Here is a 14,009-nt window from a genome sequence, read left to right as displayed (position 1 = left end):
TTAAGCTTGAGCTCTTCAGCAGTTCTTTCATTGCTTTTTCCTCCTCCCAGTCTCACTGCTGCCCAACAGCCCTGGGGTCCGCAATCCCAAGCCTCACACACACACGTCTCTCTATTGTCTTTTCTCACCTCTCCCCTCCCTGTAGTAGATTATCCTCTTTTTAGCTCACAGAAAACAGAAAGAGCCATACAGTCCTCGGAGAACTAAAGCCCAGACAACCCAAATGCCCCAGCTGCCCTGATGTCAGGAGCATGCCTCTTTTGTCATCTGACAGCTTTTACAGGAACAGCACAAAGCCAGGCAGAAAAAAGGGACACCCCAGAATCTCCTGGAGAACATCATCAGGGTGATCAGGGTGCTGGGAATGTGAGTAAGCATGGCCAACAGAGGAGCCAGTGGGGTAATAACCAGGAAATACAAAGCACTGGCTTTGCCAGTTATCCTGACAGTATTAGATGCATAACACAGCTCATCTGTGATGCTGGAATGAGTGAGATAAGCTTACAAAATTACAGAAGAGAGACATTGTTTACGGTTAATACAATCTGAATAAAAATAAATGGAATGGTAAGTTGACCATGAAGTCCAAGAGGACTTCATCTAAACACTTACATGGTAATGGTTTACTCCCAGCCCTTCTACCTCTCTTAAGTGAGGAACATTCACAGACAGGCACATGTACTGCAGTATTCAACACAACACTGCAAATTCTCTCTGAGTGGGGAATCCGAGGGATCTGCTGCAATAGTTTGAATATTTGAGCAGCAGAATACTAAATGGGTTGTTTCTTCAGAAATGCCTTACAGACAATAAAAACAATGTTTAGCTTTTTAAAAACAAGTTTTCCAAACATTTTTCCAAGGTTCTTTATATAGGAAGATATTTATTCCATATTCTGCCAGATAAGCACGATGTCTGAGAGCAGAAATAGATCCTTTCAGCAATGATAAATTTATAATGGCATACAAGAGTTTTGACTGCTTGTGAAGTTCCCTAATTAATTCTTATATAGAGTTCCATTGGCAATAAAATTTATGTTTTGAGATAAAATGAAGCTCAAGGGAGTTACTGAATGCTCTGTTCCTTTTTGCAGATCTTATGTTTAATGTCATGTATTGTTAATCTCTTTGTTTACTAAGGGGGGGAGGGGGTATCATTTATCACTCTGGTGACATAAACTGGCTTTTATTATGGGAAGGAATAACCCTAAATAAAGCTCACAGCTGCCAAGTGGCTGCACACATCTTAGATATGCCCTGAGGCTGCAACCTAAAGTTTGTCATTAACCCCCACTAGATCTTATTTCAGGAAAATCACATCTCATGGATTTTCTTTAGTCTCCTTTGAAATTGGCCTGGATAATATTGTGGCCTTGATTTTGCGGAAGACAGAGCTTTAGCACAGAGTTGTGTGTGATTCCCAATATTAGTCTATAAATCAAGACAATGAGCATTTGGACTATAACATTTACAGAATACGACCCAGATGTGCCCTGTAAATGAAAGATCTAACACTGCCCTTCGACAATGCTTACTGTGATGACTCCAGTAATGCCTATGCTACATCCTGAAAAGGCAAATCACCAGGATTCCAGCTTAAAATCTTAAAAGTTTCTCAAATAGATAGTTTAAGCACTTACCTAATCTGATGTGTGGAAATTGTGCCTTTCCTCATTTTCACTTATAAGTCATGAAATTTGCACAGAAAAATGGTGGCCCAATCACTTTGCTCAAGAAAATTTCAGCTAAGATTGACATGCAAAAAAAGGTATTAATATCATGCACATTTAGTGGGAATTGTATCCTGCAACAATCAAACCTTTTTTTGGTGCAGAGAGATTAAAAGCTTGACAGATTTTCAGTGTTCTGTTGTAAGACAGAAAAAAAGATTATCTGTGGCCACTAATTCAGGAGAGGATACCAAATGCAAAGACTGAACTCTGCAATGACTGAAGAAGGTTGTTGTTAAGAAGGAAATGATCAAACTAGGAAGCCCCTATCTTTTTTAAGCATTTAGCAACTGGAGCCATTTCAACCCCAACTCTATCAAATTAAAACACAGGAAACAAATTCTGAACCCACCAGCGATGCTCACTTCAGCAAGCATTTTCGTGTGGATTACTCCATTTTATTTTTCAAAGCTCAATCTCCTTCCAACACAGTGAGTGTTTGATTTAAAATAAGTAAGCACAATTTGCAAATTTAAAGTGCCTGGGTCCTACGGCCTGATCCAAACTACACTGAAATCAAAGACTTCTTTCCAACTTTAATGAAGGCACTATCAGACCACATAATTCCTCTTTTCTGGCTCCCAGGATCAGCTCTAGGATTTGGGAGCCATCTTGAAGAAAGGGAAATAGGGCCAAATAGAGGGTAAGGGGAGGCAGGAAGGTTTGAGGGAGAAGGCTAGTAGCTTCTTGATCAGTTTAGGGGTTTCTCTTTTATTTTTGGTGAGTGGATTAAAATGTGGTCAGGAAGGGTTTCATCAGAAACTGATACAGTTTAAAGTGGTAGTGGCTAATGTCAGCAACCAACGCTGATGGCCCAGGGAAGACTGCAACAGAAAAAACACATGGTGATACAACCCCTGGATTCCCAGCCAGAATCCAGCAGTCTGCAGCTAAGCCACCTTGAGCCAGAAATCATGTATTTAAAGGAAGAAAAAATAGCATTAGTGGGGAACTGTATAATTCATTTTGAAACCCATGTCAAATTTTTGCATTCATGAAGCATAGGGGAAAATTTTAAGAGCAGAAAAGTAAATAGCTGAAGTCTCAGAAATATTGCTAAATGACCTCTAAATTTAAAGGTTCACATTCTCCCCCAAAGTTGGGTTGTTGGTTTTTTTTTGTTAAATGCAGCGGTTTTATGACTGAAGCGATGGACACGAAGATGAAATCCAGCAGAATGCCAAGTTTCCTATTAGAGGATGATGCAAATATCCTGATAACATCCTTTTTATACTACTTTGTCCTCATTGCCTGTGCTATTCAGACTGCTTGACCCAACCTACAAAATCTGCCCAAAATATCTGTATACATTTACATATAAAAAATAAAGGAAGGGCTAATGCAAGAAAATCAAGCTGACCTGCAGATGGCACAGCTAATTCTCAAGCTACAGCCTGGGTTTTTTGGTGGGGTTTTTCTTTAGCAAAACCACTGAGGTCAGTTCTAAACTTTCCCACTGCTGTGTGAAAGAGCATCAGAGCTAATAAACTTGCATTTCCTATAGGTTTTTCCTGTTTTCCAAACTATCATTTTGTTTCGCCATTTTTTCACCAGTTATCACATTTCCTTCTGATTATGATGTCCCTTAATATTTCTAGAAGTCTTGTGCTCTCCCCCTAGCAACAACACTGCCATTTGCTTAGCACATTCCCTAACTACCAGCCAGGCAAATGCTACATCTCCTATAGATCGTCTTTCCCCAAGAAGCTGTGATCTCCAGGTAGAAAACAGAGAAAGAGGAGGTAAAGAAAGGCGCCTTTAAATGAGGGAGTTAATGGAGCCTAATCAGGTTCCTAATATTGCCACGGCTGGCATTTACACCTATCTTTTCCTTAGACAAGGGGCTGAGTCCATCACTTTCTTTCACATCCTTCCGTCAAACTTCTCACTAAAACGAACAGAAGCAAGTGAGATATTCAGCAGGCAAAAATTTTAGACCCAGCAAGGCCATCTTCAGGTATCAGACTCTTCATCTCCCACCTTCCAGCAAGTTGCCAGAAACTGAACACTGAGAGTGTGTGTGCGTGTGTGCGTGTGTTCAACCATGGGTGTTACCTGCTGAAGCACTGAGATTTCAACAGGTGTGCAGACCAGCAAACTGCTCCTTGCATCAGCCATACCCTCCAAAAAGCTTTCCGTGAGGCTTTCTTTGATACCTACGCTTTGCTGAAGTTTCTCATTGTACCTCGTGCACAGTGAGGCCAGTAACATCTTCTTACTGCAAAGGGGACACAACATTTCATAAATCTGTTCAAGACTGATTCTCCAGTTGTGGTGAAGAGGGAAGATACCCAACAGAAGCAAATCTGACATGTAGCCAGGATTCTCCCACTGTTGGTAGTATGTCTTTGGAACATTGCTTGTCCTTCACCTTCCTTGTGTCACAGAAACTAAACATTATTCACATTTCTTTGCAAGGTAACTTTGAGATGTCTAGATGGAAAACATTTTACAGGTGAGAATACACTCTTTTACTTGCCATCGTTAATTTATAAAATTAAATGCATTTGCCGTTAACCAGCTTTCTTTAAAATGAGATTGTCCCATTAGGTTTCCTGCCTGCTCAAGGCTCATTGACAGTGTTTATAATACAAGTGCAATTTGAAGGGTTTGTCTCATCTTGTTAAGTTGCTTGGAAAATAGAAGCAGAGGAGATGGAACTAATTGAATGGCTATAATAACAGCGTATGGGGTTTGCTTTTCAATGCAGAAGACATAACAGGCATTTGCTGCAATGAAAAAACCAACAGGCAAAAATAGTATAACTATTTCAAATTCTGCTTTCCCTAACAAAGTAGTTACAACATCAAATTGCAAAATATAAGCTCACATTTAGTCCTTCTTACAATTCCTAATACTTTTCTATGACAAGAATGTAAAAAATATAGCCCATGAGCCAGACTGATCCTTCTAAGTACTTTAATCTGGTCTGCAAAATCCACAGAGCATCTTAATCCAGAACGGGCCTGCCAGTCAGTTCCATGCTAGCCGTAGTTCTACAGCTTCACCAAGAGTAACACAAACAAGTAAGCGTGGGGGAAGATCAGAGTGTATTTGAAACAAGCAAGTACCTGCGACAGCAGCACCAAGCACCGTGACATTGTCTCAGTGCAGCTCTGGGACCCAGGACCCTGCATCCATACGGAGGGTCTCCCAAGGGGCTTGCTGAAGGAGCCCTGCTGCCCAGCATCCTGATTGCCTGGGGAAGAGGGTAATCATCTTTCCTGTGCTATGTAGCAGCCCAGCTTCCTTCTCCATGCTACTTTACTGCGAAACGGCTGACAGGCAAACCACCAAAAAAAACCAAACCAAACCAAACAAAAAAAATATAGCAGAAGGAGCTCTAATGCTTTAACAAAACTCACTTGGATCAAGAGCTGTGAAATCTGAATAAGTCCAGGGCTGCATGAACAAAACCATACATCAGCAGAAGCTGTGTTATGTAATAACATAATCACTGCAGGAATAAGTATTTCCACCCTTGAACGGGTGTCACTATACAATGTTAATTGCCATTGGTACTTCTCTAAATTAGCAGACTATTAATAGATTGCTGAAGACAGTTACACTGGAAAAGCTTTGAAAGGAATCCTTGTGCCTACTGGCTATCTAAAGAGTCAGCATTCACGCTTCAGACACCTAAATTCATGATACAAGGTGTCAGCAGATGCAAGACCATGGTGCTGCTGAATGAGCAGGCCTGCCCTTCCTCTGCTGCACAGGTGGAACCTGCAGAGCATCACCTCTTCCCTTGCACAGGGTGAATAACCACTGACAATGAACCCAAAGCACAGATTTATTTTCAGCCAGACCATTAAGCTGCCCTGATTCACTTGAGAGCAACCCAATCACTAAAGCAACATGTATGATGGAATGGGAATAACAGACAACACAGACCTGTACCAGATTACCCTTTCACACTAGTGTGTATTTAGACCACCTCAAGATGACTGGCAAATCCTGCTCCAGGTTAGAAGCTCATGTGGAACCACGCACCTATCCCTCCCTAAGGGAACACATTGTGGAGGCGGAATTCAAAACCATTGCTCTCACTGGCAGTCAAGTTTCAGCATGCACATTCAAAATGCAGCAGGACATTTTTGGATCTAGCAATGCCATATTTCTACTTCCCCAAGTCCTTGACTAGCATTATTCAAACTTTCTCTCCCATTCTCATTTAAAGCATGTGAAGTTAGGATTGAAAAGTAAGGCAGAAGACAGTCATCCGACTTTCATCAGCCCTTGAGTTCATAAAATATGTCAGAGAGAAAGCATGGCTTATAACTAACAATAGGGTTGGTTTACCCCCCCTTTTTCTCCCCAGATGTCTCAGGAGATGTCATTTGGAGGTGGTTAAAAGAAATAAAATAGGTTGTCTCTCCATGGGCAAAGTAGGAAAAGTAGGTTTCATGTGGGGGTGCTGAAAAAAGAACAAAGGCAGAATATCTGCTGAATCACCACAGTCTATCCACTACATTCAAACAGCTCTAATTCTCCTGAATTTGCAGTACCCAGCAATCAAGCAAAAGTGCTGCTGAGAGGAATTTTAACCAGTGCTGTAGCAATCAAACTAAAGCAACAGTAAAGCAAACTAGCTCTTCCAGATGACATCTACTGCTATCATTCAGCCCCAAATAAATTTGTTAGCATGCAGTAATAATCATGACATGCATCTGCTGAAAGTCAGGACAGAGTCTTTCTGCTGATGTAGTCAAGAGATTAATTCCACAGTAATGACTGCAGGGAAGCATTTCAGAGATATCAAGTAAGAGAAAGCTCTTTGTTGGTATTTTTAAGATGATGGAAATGAATACATACGAGTGTGGTCAGGAAAACAACAGTGATGGGGAAAGAAGAAAACAGAGGGGCTAAAGGGCGAGGTTTGCCATTACTTACAAGAAGGTAATGTTTTAGATATCAGCCATGCAGTGCTCTCTGCAAAGCAACAGGCTTCCATCCAGCCTGACAAAATGAGTTACTCTTTCTACAGACTTTACAATTGGTATGAAAAACTAAGAGTAGCAAAAACATCCAGCTTGTTTAGTTAACCTGCAGGATTAGGAATAGTGTTACAGTATTTGAAGACATATTTTACCTCCCTCTGGCTATAGAATGACATACAGCAAGGATTTTTGTGTGGGTTTGTTGCTTGTTTTTAAGAGAATGATATTGGTAATTAATTACCTCCTCCTCTTCCAGAAGAGGGGAAACGTTGCATGCACTGTGAGCAAACACCCACATAGACCTGACCACCTCCAAAAATGATAAACTTTTCTAATTCCTTGCACCTCACAGTTCTTGGTCTTGCAAGTTGCCATCCAGCCTTAACTTCCACTGACTGCAGGGAGTAAAGATATATGCTCAGCATCACACAAGTTCAAAATCTTAATTACCAAACAGAAATAGCATGTATGTGAAAGACTGCTTGAAGAGAGAATCTCATTCTCGGGAATTATCAGATTTACCTGTGCAAGGATGTCAGATTTTTGCTTCCCTGCCCCAGCTTTGACAGAAGACACACCTATTCTCATTTTTGCATTCCTTCATGGCTATCAACACTGCCTGTGCCCAGCCTCATCTATGCAGACATGCGATTTTTAGTGCTTGCATTTTCCATGCTGGAATCAGACCTGTCTCGCGGGCACACTAAGGCTGAGTTTAACTAAGTGGATAACAGTGGCAAGAAGTTCAGCCTAGACTTTATGAGGATATTCAGGACTTCAATGCAAATTCATTCTTCCAGTTTGAAACATTTGAGCAGAATACTTAATTTAGGAGAACAGTCATTTTGTACTCCTTCAGTAGTAAATGCGGATAGACAGACACCTCCAGAAAATTAGCAGATTGGAGACTGAGTCATATTCTGGGGGTGTTTTTCTCTCCAGCAACATAAAGGAAACCAAGGTTTCACTCCTAGCTGGCAGTGATTACCTGAGCAATACCACCAGTAAGGCAACACAGGCTGCAATGAACTCACCCCACAGATGGGAAGGGCTGAACTCCGTTCCTGAGATTCAACTGCTGCTGGTATCTGAGATACCAGTATAAACCCGGTATCTCAGATGATGTCCTGGATGATTCTGTCCTGCCGAGGGGATGTTTTCTCAAAGACTCAACGGCATAAAAAGTGACATTTTCATTGCATCCCTGGGATGGAGTTTCAGAGACAATGATTAAGCAGACTGAAAAACAGGGAAATCATTTTGTGATAAATTCTTAATTGTTTTTATTTCCTACCTTCATCAGAACTTACATTTGTTTTCTTAGTATTTTAGTTGCCTGGTTTATAGGATTTTGCAGAAATTATTGTGCATGGGAAATGAGGTAGCTGTGAGCAGTGATAAGGAAATACAACTTTATCTTAAGGTACCAATCCCAGCATGGTAGAAACTGGCTTTTACTGTTCTGCCACATTTGTGAAGAAGAAGTTGGATTCAGTTTTTACTTCTTCACAGAAGGGTTTCCACAAGAGCTGGCCAAGACCCAACCAAAACCTCAAAAACATCTACTTACATTTGTAGTCAGACATAATGCTGAGGGATCTTTGCATCCTTGTTTCTGTGGGTTTGACAATGGAAAAGTGACATTCCATTTCCATTTTTTTTTTTGCTGTTTTTAAATATAGGAAACACATTTCTATGTTATAACAGCAGGATCATTCCCAACACATTCAACTAATCACACATACATACTACTTACAAGGGAAACTTGGTGATTAAATGTGTATTAGTGATATGCTACCAATTTTAATGGAGTCAAGAGGTCTCCAATGAATACTACACCTCACAAAATAGCACCCCCAAAAAATGAGGTAACCACCAGACTCCCAAGTAAGCACACTATTCCTACTATAACCTCCGTCCCAGATCTACCAGCACTCATTTTTTATACTTTCACAGACCTTGGCTTAAAAGAGTAACAACCTCCCTAGGAGAATAAAATCAGTTCTCCTCCTAACTATCTTTATTCAGTACCAAAGGCAATATTTGCTTTTCCAGAAGGCAAAAAATAATACTGAGCTTGGTGTCTCTTTTGCACATTTCCCACCTTCTTTTCAGTCACAGTCCAGAGGTGTGTGATCATTTCCAGTAGCGTGGACATGCCCACAACAGGGTTTTCATAGTAGTTGGAATAAAAAATCCATATACTATACAGCTGACAACTTGCCACAGAAGAAAAAAAGCCACTCTTTATAGAAGTTCCTGCTTCAAATGAGCTATCACAACATAGTCATGGAAGCTGTGCAAGTATAGATTGCATAAAATTAATAATACATCACAAATAATTGGTGATGCAGTGAAACAGTAGCAGAAGTCCAGGGGGATCTGAAGTACTGCTAACAAAGCAATACACTTTGTGATTTAGCAAGAAGGAATTAATGACTGCAAGCCTGAAATAGAAATGTGGTCAGCTGGCATTAAGAAAAGTTTGATTTTTTTTGTATAATGCTCTGTAAAGGCACAAAAAAATTCAACAGTATAAAACTTTGCTGTGTGACTCAATAGAGAAACCAAAGTTCAAAACTTTAGTGAACTTTACTGAAAATTTTACACATTATTTTGCAAATAGATTCCTAGTTAGTGCCAGCCTTCCACTCAGAGAAGCAGTCTCGTTTAACTCAAGACATTTGTAAGCAACCACAACTGTAAAGCCAGCTGAAACTAGGGACAATTATTTGCCTTGTATGTTGGAACATAGCTCCTTTGTTGAGGCTTTCACATGCTACAATGATATAAATAGGAAATAATAATAAAAAACACAGCTTGATTTAAGTAAACTCTGTTTTCCCAGATTTTATTCTTCCATAAGTAACTGAAGTTCATATCTCTGTTACCATATTAAACACTGATGTCCATTTGGTATTTCCAGAAGATGTATAATAGATTCATGGCATCATTTAGTAAATAAATTCATTATGTTTTTCATAAAACCATTCTAAGGGGAAAAGGGAATCTTTCTCTATTATTGATTCTCATGGGCAGTCCAGCATGAAATTTTTTAAGTGTTTTTTTTAAAGTCTAAAAAGTTAAGCATAAAAATGTATTATTGATTGTAAACTGCAAAGTACAGTATACTGCTCATCCAACACATATATTATTGATTAAAACACTCGACAGTTCTAACCTTTTGCTCAGTATATGCAAGGTAGTTAGTTTTATGAGGATGTCAAGATACTGTACTTCCCAAGGAGTTTGGAAAACTCATGGAGCAGCTACTGGAGTTCTTTAAAAATACTTTGTCAATAATCTTGGAGTCCATACATTCAAAGAAGGAACCAGTTTGGACAGAAAGACACCCTGCATCTCACTTGCAGGTTAAGTGGAAGACATAGCTGATGGAGAACCCAACCCATATTAGCCAACAGAAGCGATTAGGGACACAGATATCAAACAAGGCTCTGCAAATACCAGTCCATGTGCTAAATACAAAAGCAAATTACCTGACTTTGCCACCACTATGCCTGGCTCAAAAGTTGAATGAAAAGGCAATTTATGAGCCAGGAAGTATCTCTGGGATCAGCATCTCAATGGTTTTCCCAAGGTCTGGAACATGTTGTGCAGCAGCAAACTGTCAGATCTGAAAGCATGATTGGCACAAATGAGGTCAGATTTTGTGGTTGCTTCCATGTTGCCTCATGGATTTGTCTTCTAAGACCCTAGAAAGCCAACCGTATCCTGGGCTGCATCAAAAGGAGTGTGGCCAGCAGGTCAAAGGAGGTGATCCTGCCCCTCTACTCTGCTCTCGTGAGACCTCACCTGGAGTATTGTGTACAGTTCTAGTGTCCTCAACATAAAAAGGACATGGAACTGTTGGAACAAGTCCAGAGGAGGGCCACGAGGATGATCAGGGGACTGGAGCACCTCCTGTATGAAGACAGGCTGAGAAAGTTGGGGCTGTTCAGCCTGGAGGAGAGAAGGCTGTGTGGAGACCTCATAGCAGCCTTCCAGTATCTGAAGGGGGCCTATAGGGATGCTGGGGAGGGACTCTTCTTTAGGGACTGTAGTGATAGGACAAGGGGTAACGGGTTAAAACTTAAACAGGGGAAGTTTAGATTGGATATAAGGAAGAAATTCTTTAATATAAGGGTGGTGAGACACTGGAATGGGTTGCCCAAGGAAGTTGTGAATGCTCCATTCCTGGTGGTGTTCAAGGCCAGTTTGGACAGAGTCTTGGGTGACATGGTTTAGTGTGAGGTGTCCCTGCCCATGGCAGGGGGGTTGGAACTGAATGATCTTAAGGTCCTTTCCAACCCTAACGATTCTATGATTCTATGATTCTATGGTTAGATTTTCACATTGCATTTATCTCCTTTATAGAAGTATTTAAAATAAAATATATATCTTTATTACAAGGATATAAAATACTGGATGATTAAATTTAAAACACAGAGTTACTCCAGAGACTCCCTGCCCAAACTGATTCAAGGCTCAGAAGAGGAAGTGAACGAGAACTTGACCTTTCCGTCCTGTGTTCTGTAAGCAGAAAAAGCATCTTCTAGACATGGATAATCAGTGGAGATAGATTTAGCACAAACTCCTTTCCACAATGATCAACACCTTACTAGCAGAAATCCTACTGGAATATTCTAGTCTGCCACTATAATACAAATCTAGCTCTAGTTAAGGACAGAAGTAACCAAAAGAGCCTCAACAGGGTGATGGATATTTGATGGATTTCACAGAATGATTAATCTAATGGAAAAACATTAACATTGCAGAACTGATGAAGTCTCTTTCTTGAGTATATCAGTTGAAAAATGCCTCTACATAATACAGGCTAGCAGCCCACTCAGAAAAAGACTATAAATATTTGTCATGATGTATTTCATGAATGATGTGAGCATTTTAAACTAAACTGAAAATTACTCTTTTCAATTTATTTGCTTTAATAAGAATTCTAAGATAGGACTATCAGAAAAACCAAGTTAGAAATCCTTGAAATGCAACTTTTAAAGTGCCTTTTGTATACATTTGGTGCTATGGCTTTTATATTGGTGGAACTGTGCCAAAATGAAAAACCAGGGGAAAGCAAAACAAAACCAAACCAATTTCCTAAGTACCAGGCGAGCATCACAAATCATCTCTGCACAGACTCATCAGTGGGGTTTGACGTGCATGGATTGCTTTGCCATCCAGAAAAAGATTACTCCAATGCAGGGCCAAATAGCAAGCTACTCAGCAGATACAGTATAAAATACAATTAGAAAATTCATAGAAGTTAATCTGCTCCATGGCCTTGCTACAGAACTGTCACTACCAATTGTACACCTGGGAATGATTTTGGAGTGAGTGCTCTGGCATTCAGTGATCCTTCCTCTCTGCTTAGTAGTGGTAAGGCCCATTTCTGGGCTTCCCAGTACAAGAGAGACACAGATACACCGGAGTGAGTCCAGCAAAAGGCCATAAGGTAACTGAGGGAATGGATCATCTCTCATATGAGGAAAGGCTGAGAGAGATGGGACTTTTCTCAGCCTGGACAAAAAGGTTGGAAGGGTCTCCTTAATGCGCATAAATATCTGATGTGAGAGAGTACAGATGGCTGAACCAGACTCTGCTTGGCAGTGACCAGTAGGAGGAAAAGACGCAATGGGCACAAACTGAAAAACAGGAGGTTCTGATCACTCACAAGAAAAAAAACCCTTCTCACTGCAAAGGTTATCAGACACTGGCACAGGCTACCCAGAGAAGTTGTGGAGTCTCCGTGCTTGGGGATACTCAAAACCTCACTGGTCTGAGTACCCTGCCCGAGCCACACATAGGCAATCTCCTGAGACCCCTTCCAGCCTCAAAGATTCCATTATCCCATGATTTCACAGTTCAAACTAACTGCACTGAAGATGATGAGGCAGGCAGAATGGAAGGAGAGGCGCAAAACCAGCATCAGAATGAAAATAAAACATTTAAGAGTCCATTTCTTCCTTTACACTGAAGTAAAACAGGGCAACCACAGCAAGCACAAGGCAGCTGTACTGCAGCAGCAAGCAGAGCAGATGCAAGCTCTAAAAGATTAACCAGCAGCTCTTGGAACAGTGCATTCATATCTGTACTGACTGATCTGCAGTTTCTGCTTGTTTCAAGGAGCAGGTACCTGGAGACCCACATTCCCTTATATTCCATGTTCCTAGCTGTGCCTGGAGACACAGTGGATGAACCTGAACAGAGAACGCAGGGATCCAAGGCTGAGTGTGCAGCCCTCCTGCCCATTGCACACACAGCTATGAGAGGCTGTATTAAGCACTGAGTACAGAGGCACCAAGGAGGTTACTGTCTCACACAGCCAATTACCACTTTTTTTAACGACACCTCAGGTTTTCTTTTTTTTTTTTTTTTTCTCAAAAACATGCATAAAGAATCCGTGTCCGGCTTGGAAGCATGACCATATACTACAACAAGGGATGTATGTCACCACTGCTGTGGGGCTTTGAAGGAGTACCTGTTTTAAAGTCAGAAGGGAATTTTGCCAACCAGCAATCAGGACTGGCTTTTCATCACTCTGCTCCTCATGTGTCAGAGAGGCAGTGCTCTGTTAGAAGCTGGGGTTGCCATAAGACAGGTAAGATATGATTATTTGAAGAATCATGGCAGTCAGGTGAAGTACCCAAAGACTGGAAAAAGGGAAATATAACCCCCATTTTCAAGACAGGGAAAATGGATGACCCGGGGAATTACAGACCAGTCAGTCTCACCTCTGTGCCTGGTAAAATCTTGGAGCAGATTCTCCTGAAAGGCATGCTAAGGCACATGAAAATCAACAAGGTGCTTGGTGACAGCCAGCATGGCTTCACTAAGGGGAAATCCTGCCTCACCAATTTGGTGGCCTTCTACGATGGGGCTACAGAACTGATGGACAGGGGTAGAGCAGTTGATGTCATCTACCTGGACTTGTGCAAAGCGTTCGAGACTGTCCCACACGACATCCTTGTCTCTAAATTGGAGAGACATCAATTTGATGGATGGACCACTCAGTGGATAAAGAACTGGCTGGATGGCCACACACAGAGAGTTGTGGTCAATGGCTCAATGTCCAGCTGGAGACCAGTAACGAGTGGTGTCCCTCAGGGATCAGTGTTGGGACCGGTCTTGTTCAACATCTTTGTTGGTGACATGGACAGTGGGATTGAGTGCGCCCTCAGCAAGTTTGCCGATGACACCAAGCTGTGTGGTTCAGTTGACACACTGGAGGGAAGGAATGCCATCCAGAGGGACCTTGACACGCTTGTGAGGTGGGCTGATGCCAACCTCATGAAGTTTAACCATGCCAAGTGCAAGGTCCTACACCT

The sequence above is a fragment of the Pezoporus occidentalis genome, unplaced genomic scaffold (genome assembly GCF_034315485.1).
Source record: "Pezoporus occidentalis ecotype Australia unplaced genomic scaffold, CSIRO_AGI_Poc_V1 ctg60, whole genome shotgun sequence".
Classification (NCBI taxonomy): Eukaryota; Metazoa; Chordata; class Aves; order Psittaciformes; family Psittacidae; genus Pezoporus; species Pezoporus occidentalis.
The sequence above is the reverse complement of the archived record's forward strand: the minus strand, read 5'-3'. Positions refer to the sequence as shown.